The sequence below is a fragment of the Octopus bimaculoides genome, chromosome 4, assembly GCF_001194135.2.
Source record: "Octopus bimaculoides isolate UCB-OBI-ISO-001 chromosome 4, ASM119413v2, whole genome shotgun sequence".
NCBI lineage: Eukaryota > Metazoa > Mollusca > Cephalopoda > Octopoda > Octopodidae > Octopus > Octopus bimaculoides.
The window spans coordinates 58,911,239-58,921,071 of record NC_068984.1 but is presented as its reverse complement, the minus strand read 5'-3'; the positions used below and the strand labels follow the sequence as shown (position 1 = coordinate 58,921,071).

Genomic DNA, 9,833 nt, shown 5'->3' with positions numbered 1-9,833 from the left:
GTGTGAGGATGCATGGCTAAGTGGTTAGGGTGTTGCACTCATGATCATGAGATCATGGTTTCAATTCCTAGACCGGGTGGTGTGTTGTGTTCTTGAGCAAAACACTTCATCTTACATTGCTCTGTGGTCACTTCGACACCTGGTGTATGGTACACCATACACCTGTTCAGACAACATTGATTTGATAGGGGGGAGTAAGCTAATGTACGGCATGTACATTTGATCACTATAAACGAATCATTTGTGCTAGTCATTCAGAAAAAAACTGAACATTCACATTATCTTTGATGGGAGAGTCCTTCTTATTTATGTATATATTTGCATACACAAGTCATGAAATTACTTAATAGAGCAGGTGAAGTGGTCCTCTTTGTTTCATGTATAGAAACGTCCTCAAACTATGGCAATATCTTTTAAATTATGTTTACATTTATTGTTTGTAATTTATGGATAGGTGCTATACATGCAGTTTTGTTTATTTACTTATTCACATTTTGGAGTCTACAAAAATTATTGATGTTGTTGTATGGTAGCCAACAAGCAGTTTATCATAACATTACATTTAACTTCTTAATTTTTAAATAGATAACAAAGACTGAAAAAAAGTAAAAAAACAAAACAAAAAACCAGTACAACTGCACCTACCTACTCCCTATTACTCCCCTTGTCCCTAGTGCCCATATAAAATCACCCACCCCAGGGGTGATTTTATATAGGTACTCCAGCATTATTCTCTATGTAGGTAAGTCAGAAATATACTTTCTTTCTCTCTCTCTCTCTCTCTCTCTCTCTGAAGATATATATATATATATGCACACAGCTAGAAATATTTTCTTACTTGTAATTAAAAAAAAGATATAAGTTGCAGTTCTTGAGAGCAAAGAAAAACAATATGTATATGTGACTCTTCTTATCAAGCAACTTGGCTATCCCAGTAATATAATAAAACTATCAAATTACACTGAGCAGCACAACTATCAGTGCACAGTTTACATTCTGCGTTGCTGTTACCATTTAAAAGTTTTGCCATAAAACACAGACAGATTTAATATCCTTAGACTGTTTCCTTGTAACACAATAACACAAGGAAACAATAATTGATAATCCTTTGAAAAATTCAAGCCTTCAATAATATGTAATTTACTGCAGGGAAATGCAGTCAAAATATTATCATACTACTGACAATCAACTAGGGAAGCTTCTACAAGAAATTAGCAGCTACTGGAATAATCCCATTTTCAATATTCCTCTACTTCACTAGAAGACATTAAAAACACACACACAAAGCAATATAGCAGATGTTCCATGTATGTAGCATCATTACACACTGTATCAATGTTTACATGCTGTTTGTCATAGGGGACACCTGGTATTATTCAAGACAACTTTTTAAAGTTTGTAACTATATCCTAGATCAGTGGTTTTCAACTGAGATTTTTTGGGGTCCACACAAGCAAACTAATAAATTCGGTCCACAGTAGTATTTTATGGGTTCACAAAAACAATTTTGCTTTAGATATATTTATCACAAAAAAACAGGTTTCTTTCTCTGACATTTTACATAGTTCAACCTACACAAGTGAATGTGTGACAAATAAAATAGGAATTTCGAAAGAAGTTTCTATAAAACTAGTTTTTAAACATCGAATAGTTAAGTCAAATCAGTCAAATCAGTAGAGCCAGATATTGGCTCTATTGATAAACAATCACATATATATACCAATGAGAGAACCTCTACATGGTTGGGCAACAGGCTAAAAATACCATTCAAATCTCCTTCAAAACATACCCAATAAACTTTTTTTTAAAAAGAAACATGTTATCTGATGTAGAACTAGACAAATAATATCATAACTAGAACACTTTGATCATTTACAACTGATGGGGTAGGCTAAACAACAACAAATAAACAAACAGTCAGGTAGAAAAACATCTTTTGAGCATGGTCATTGCCAGAATCGCCTGACTGGCCCTTGTGCTGGTAGCACGTAAAAGCACCTGCTACACTCTTGGAGTGATTGGCGTTAGGAAGGTCATCCACCTGTAGAAATTTTGCCAGATCAGATTGAGTCTGTTGCAGCATCTGGCTCACCAGTCCTCAATAAAACCGTCCAACCCATGCCAGCATGGAAAGCGGATGTAAAACGATGATGATGATGATGATGATGACAGTGATAACATAAAAAAGTTTTGATATTAATTTTTGTGATTTTAGTATGATTAAATTTCTTTCACACACTCATCTAAATATAATATGGTTCATTCTTACACGTTTCTTCCATGGTAGCTTGTGTTAGACAAATATATTATTGAAATATTTTTTTATAGCCAAATGCTTTTCCAGTTACTAACCCTTACCTATTTTTGAAGCTCTCTTATTTTCTAGGTCTTCAAAGGCACAAAGTAAGTGCAGTGTAATTGATGGTTTTCTTGCAGTATCCACTTACCAAATTCACCAACAAGGCTCTAGTCAACTCAGAGTTTGGTTCAGTCCCATTGTACAATGGGACTGAAACCAAACCCTTGTAGTTGAGAAGCTAAGCATGGGTATGGCTGCATGATTAAACTTTTTAGTATTCAGATTGCTCCATCAAATGTATTGCTAATTTATTCACATTGTTTTGACTTAATCAAGCATTATCTCATAACTTCAAGATTTTGATGATGTTCTTTTATTCTTTTATTCGTTTCAGTCATTTGACTGCAGCCATGCTGGAGCACCACCTGAAGGGCTTTAGTCAAACAAATCAACTCTACGGCTTCATTTTTAAGCTTAGTACTTATTCTGCTGTCTCGTTTGCCAAATCACTAAGTTTTGGAGATGTAAACATAGCAACACCAGTTGTCAAACAGTGATGAGGGGACAAACACACACACACACACACATACATGACGGGCTTCTTTCAGTATCTGTCTACTATATCCACTCACAAGGCTTTTGTGAGCCCAAGGCTGTAGCTGAAGACACTTGCCTAAAGTCCACACAATGGGACTGAACCCAGAACCATGTAGTTGGGAAGCAAGTTTCTTACTACATAGCCACTCCTTTAGAATAACATTGTAGGGTAAATGTGAAAGGCTGGATCTGACCAGTTTGAGTATAAAATGAGCAGAATGTTTGGGTCAGATATGGTCGGTTTAAATGCAAAAGGGTTAAGAAGTTTGTTCTGCAGTCAAATGGTTTAAGGTTAATTTCCCCAGCATGACATTGTGAGCAGGTGCCTTCTACTATGGCCTCAAAATGATCAATGTTTTGACATTGGTTTGTGTGCCATGTAAATAGTGTCATTGTTCATATTTGTAGCAAAAACATAACCAGACATCTGTGCACAGCATAAACAATGTCACTATTATGTATTTTGTTTATATCTGCTATGAATACATGTCTGGGTGTTGAGCTGTGTGTCCCAAGAAAGACTAAGTAAGGGCTGTTATCACACAAGAAGGACATCTGTCTATAGGAAAAACTGCCACAGTAAGTCTTGTTTGATATATGCTAGTATGGAAAAGTGGATATTGAAATGGTAAAGATAATGATATATATATGTATATATGCATATGTATACATAAAACTTCCACACTAATTCAGAAAATCCTAAATAAACATGAAATCTAAGGAAACTTTCTTCTATTTTACTTATGCTTGACATCTGAAATCGATAAAAGAAACATTTTAAATACCAACTGATAGTATGCAAACTAAGTTTCAGAAAAAAACAACAAAAATCCAAACAAACACATATGTCTTTGAATATTTCATTAAATCAATAATACGTGTGTATGTATATAAGTTTCTATACATGCATGTGTATGTGTTCATATGCATGTGTAAATGTTCACATGCAAGTAATGATATGTGTAATTGCATATGTATGTGTGTATATTTATCTGCATGTAGATTTTATTAGTTTACAATTAATATTCAATATCAATACCTTCATTACCTTTTGCCATTCAAGCTGTTTCATATCATAAACAAAGCAATGGCTTGGTTTATATTTCTATGTATCACTATCTGCCAGTAATAAAATAAAATTGTTTTTCTTTGAATTTTTTTTACTCCAGTATTTTTTTTTGTTCTCTTCTTATTTATTTATTTTTTGTAAGGAAATCTACCAGTTTACAAGCTCTGCCAACAAATTGAACTGAAGTTTCAAGCATAAACATCTCTCTCTCTCTTTCTCTCAGTATACATACACAAACAAACATATCATTAGACGTACGTGATACACAGATGCACACACATATATACACTTACACACAAATACAAGCATGTAAACACATACATGTATGTCCTTTCTGTGTCTTTGTTTTGATGTTTAATGTTTAAGGTCCAAGAAGCCTATATTGTTTATTTTTATTCCTAACAATGTAGTAGTTTGAAATAAGTACAAACCATAAACACAAAAATAAGCAGTTGAAAGCAATGTACTAGCTGTGTCATTAAAAAGTTCACTTCCTTCCAATATGGTTTTAGATTCAGTCCCACTATGTGGCACCTTGAGCAAGTGTCTTCTACTTATAGCCTGAGACCAACTAAAACCTTGAGTGAGTTTGGTTAGTGAAAAGAAACCCATCATATAATATATAAGTACAAATGGGTGTGTTTGTGTCTCCTTGATTTCACATTGAATGCATCATGCAAGCAGTGTCCTTTGTTTTCAAATCTTCTATGAAAACATGTCCAGCCATGGGGGAATATATTTTGGAAACAGGTAAGGGTTGGCAACAGGAAGGGCATCTGGCTGTAGAAAATCTGCCTCAGCAATTTCTGTCCAACCCACGTAAGATTGGCTGTAAAAGCAATGCTAATGATGATGATTATATGATATACATAGTGCTCTTATTTCAACTAATCCACTCTATAAAATTACAACCGTAAACTCACTTAAGCAAATAGAATAGTTTGCTTAAGAGCATAATGCAAAGTAAGTAATGTTCTTCAAAATACCAGAATACAGGAACACTTCTGTTGACTTCATTCCCACCTGATAGTTCAAGAAAAGATATACTAGCCTGATTTCCCATCATTAGTTTCTCATTATAAACTAACAAAACCCTCATTAGTTTTACAGTTTCCATTGTTTCCCAATATATTTATTTACAGAAAAGTGTTTAAATCCATTGAAAATTATGTTTTCCTCATGGACACAGTGATGCAGCAGTGTCAGTACATGAATATTTGGTCAGAGCTTAAAACTACTGTTACAGCCAGCTATGTATCTGGGCAGTGTGGGGAGTAGAATGCACATAAATGATCTCCATAGTATAAATTGGTATGACATTTATTTATAGCATTCATGAATTTATCATCATCATCATTTAATGTCCATGTTAATATTCCCATTTTAAATAATGTCATAGAGAGATATTATTTTAAGCAGGAAAAGCTAGTGAAATGATATCATAGAAATAAATGTAAACAGGATATCTGCCTATCCAGAAACAAGATGTACTTTAGAAAGGTTTCAGGAATTTTTGCTTTCTGATTTTTGTGTTTTTTTTTAAACTTCAAGTTATATGGGCAGAAAATTCTAGTATGTTTCAAGTTTTGAGAATTCAAACATTTGCAGTAATTATTTTGAGTACTCTTATTAGTGTCAACCACTTAATCCTGAAGTGAGATAGAGGTTTTGCTTTTTCATTTGATTTTTTTTCCAAACAAGCTGATTTGAGTAAAGTAGGCTACCTTAAGAATAATGCACATATTGAACTTATGACTCATGGGTCAGAAGCCCATCTTAACTAATTCACTTACAACACTTTATTCTACTTGTGAATATGAAATAGGGGTGCATATGTAGGTACCCCAAAGGACATAAATATACAAGGAATAAAAAAGGCCATAATTAAGAGAATTTTAAATTTTAGTGACTATCAAACACATTTTATAACTGTTTAAAGCCATTCTTGTAGAGAGAATAATAAATAGATAAAATATATAAAAGTATGTCACTAAATATTAGTTAAAAAGGTGAAAATTTCTAATGAACCATCATTATAATTAAGTATAAGGATAGAGTTATTTGATATCTTTAGAAGACATACATCCTTTCTGCCTTAGTGAACTTTTTAAGGGTTGACTCTTTACACAAGTAGTTTGACCTATAGACATTTTGGGCACAATGAATCATCATCTTAAGTTAGAATTTAACACAGTAATGTTCTACTTTTTCTTGAGTTTGCACAAGCCATCTCTTGAGATACAAATGTTGATAAAAACAAACAAATAAATAAATATGATACACAACTTTAACAAAGTGATAGAAGAAGTAGTAAAATAATGTATTGTTTAAAAAGATTAGATAAATGATTGAAAACGAAAGTTGAAGGTGTTGTTCAAAATGTTCTCTAGATAAACAATCACTTAAAAGATTAGATGCCATTAGTGAAATTTAGATGGTTCATGAAATAGTTGTCCGAAAGTAAAAACAGTTGAGTTTTTTTAACTTATTGGCCAGGAAAAATCAATGTTGTACAGTCTACTATTTTAATTTTGATTGAATGATTTAAATGAGAACATGTCAAGAAGGAAAACATAGTTGAATTGCTAAGGAGATATCAAACATAGAATTAACAATGATGGTGGATAAAAGACATTTCAAACAATTTACAAAATATTTTCCATTATAAAATATCCTTTCTCTGAAGAAAAAGTTACTCAATTTCTAAATTGCCTTTAACATAGTTAATTTTCATCTAATATTAAGTATACTAGACTCTTGCAAATATAATATCTTAATACCATATGAAGCATAATGCTCCTTGTTGTAGGTAAAGGGTTAAAACGTGATGAAAAATATATCAGATAAATCTTTTAGAAAGCCACCTAAACAGAATAGGTCAAGCTGATCTTTCAGGAACATTCCATTCATCATATTCATGACTCAGAAGGGAATGCAATATTATATCCTTTCCTCCTGTCCCTCCTGGGAATAAGTGAATCAACAACCAGGGACTGTAAGGAGTGAAACAACAATTCTATAGCTATAATAGCTATTACATAGCTAGACAGATTCAATATCACATATACACTTTCTGCTCTTACGATTAATAGCTGTATACATTGGAAGTAACTGAATATAAAATGCTAACAGTGTTGCTATTTTTTGGTGATAAGAATATGAAAACAAAACCAAAACCAAGAATTCTATTACAATGAAATGCACTAGCTATCAGAATCTGAAGTGATGAGTAACTTCAATTTTCTGCCGGAATTAAATGCAAGTATCTATCTATATAGGACACCAAATTCAATGGTAGATCTTATTCTTCAAACAGTATTGATTACAAGTAGGCTTTCTCATTCTTGCCAAATAAGCAACAGAATGCTATTCATCAAAGCCATCGTAGATAGCCATGATAGCTAAAACTAATTTTAAAAATTAAGGACATCACTAAAAATAAAGGGGGATTTGAAATGAAAATACTATCATTCTCCTACATTTAAAATATAAAGAGATTTGCAAAATATTATATCATTTAAAATACAATATAAGTATCATAGTAAAAGTTTGGGTTTGGTAAAAAAGGCATCATAAAAAAAAGTGAAGTGAAGATATGTCTTGAAGGAAGCAAATTCTAAGCAATAGAGATACTAAATAAATTAGCTGAACAAATATGGCAAGTTATAAAATATCAATCTATATCTAGAAAAACAAAGTGATCATTATTTCCTTTTTAAAACACACACACACACACACACACACACACAAAATATCAAATAAAAAGCAAGAAATGTTATATTCTACGATGGTGTAAAGTAGTTGAAATATAGTTTGGTTGTTCATATTTTGCTCATTCTAATCAGGAAAGATAGAGAAAAGGGAGAAATGAGATAAAATGAGTCAGAGAAGATGTGATCCAGAATTCCTCAAAGTGATAATGACAAGTTAGATAAACTATATTAGTAAAAGATGTGATCCCAAATTCCAGGGAAGATTGGAGGGTGTCAAGGAGTTAAGAGAGTCAGAAAGAAGTGACCTGGAATGCATATCAGTGAAGGAAGTAACATCTCTCAGCTAATTTTCCAAGTGGCTAAAAGTGCAGTAGCAAAATCAGAAAAAGCAAAAATTTTTTCTAAACTGTATATTTCTTATTTCTTAGTGAATAAGATCTTACAAATGTACAAGTAATGTGTATAGATTTTTTGCTTATATATAAACTTTCATTTCTTTATATCACTTTTACTTTATTCCACGGAGAGAGAGACAGGGAGAGAGGGAGGGAGAGAGTGAGAGAGATTGGTGAAAAAGAAGCCATGAATGAAGATGATGATGACGTTGGCTATAGTCTTTACATGATGAAGGTAATAATTATGATGAAGATGATGGTAATGATGAAAATATGGCTCAGCAGTTAGAGCATTGGGCTCACAATCATGAGGTAGTAAGTTCAATTCCTGAACTGGGCTGTGTGTTGTGTTCTTAAGCAAGACACTTCATCTCATGTTGCTCCAGTTCACTCAGCTGTAGAAATGAGTTGTGATGTCACTGGTGCAAAGCTGTATACTTTTTAATCATCTCAATAAAGAATGGATGAAAGACAAAGTTGACCCTGAGGGTTTTGAATAGAGAGTATAGTAAAAAATACTAAATAACAGAAAGTATTTCATCTGGCACCCTTCTACCTTTTGATATTAATACAGATTATGGTGGCGAGCTGACAGAAGTGTTTTGAAGCCATGGTGAAAGCTGAGGGTAGTTACTTCAAATAAACTATTATCTCCCAGTCATAATCTAGTCAATATTATTTGATTTTTAAAAAATACTTTTATTTTTGGATGGGATATTGTGTTTTCTTTTCCTTTTATGCAGACTGTCAAATATAGCCTGAACACCCTGCATATAATATACTTCTTCCCTACCTCACATATATATACATATTTAGAGAGAGCGAGACAGACAGATACTGATTTTGATTCAAGAAAATATCCATACACTCTTGCATACACACACACAACACACAGATAACTTAAATATATATATATATATTATATATATATATTGTGTATGAATGAAGACAGTTGCATCAAGATTTCTAACTATAGAATGAATGTGTGGAAGGGATAGACCCAGAAAGATGTGGAATGAAGTAGTGAGAAAAGACCTACAAATGTTGGGACTCACAGAGGGGATGACAGGGGACTGAGACTCCTAGCAGTTTGCTGTGCTTGAAAAGATATGTTAAGCTAAGTAAAAGCATGGCTGCCCTTGCATACAGGCTCATCCCTTGCTGAGCATCCCTAATCTTGTGGGTTCTTAAGTGCTGGTGTTATGTAAAAAGCACCTGTGCTGGTGCTGCATGTAAGCACCCAGTGCATTCTGTAAAGTGGTTGGCATTAGGAAGGGCATTCAACCATAGAAACCATGCCAAAACAGACATGGAGCCTGAACAGCCCTTCAGCTGATCAACTCCTGTCAAACCAATCAACCCATGCTAGCATGGAAAATGGACACATGATAATGATATATAATAATAATAATAATAATAATAAATGCCCGGATGCAGTACCAGGCAGTGGCTCTCATGGCTTCTGATCTTAATTGATTGGAAGTGTTATCATGTACATTGTTTTGTCTTGGTATAAAAAGATGGGCTACAGCAAATATTCTGCTCAGTACCACAGATTTGCTTGTCAGTTGTTTGACCTTAACCAGTTGAGCATGTCCCTTGGTGGCTGACGATATGTGCATCTCTGATCACAAGCAGAAGTAGTGGGGGAGCATCATAGTCATGTGTTGAGAGGAATTCTTTGGGGTTTGAATAATTCACCTTTGTAAGCATGGTTGTTTTGTTCAACATCCTTAAACAAACCTTATTCAGAGACCTTT

The 9,833-nt window shown here is 33.4% G+C and overlaps 1 protein-coding gene across 10 annotated transcripts in view; it reads right to left on the bottom strand.

Moving 5' to 3' along the window:
* Positions 1-9,833, bottom strand: part of LOC106881796 (regulator of G-protein signaling 17) — a 378,661-nt gene that overhangs the window by 299,681 nt on the left and 69,147 nt on the right. The window lies entirely within an intron of this gene.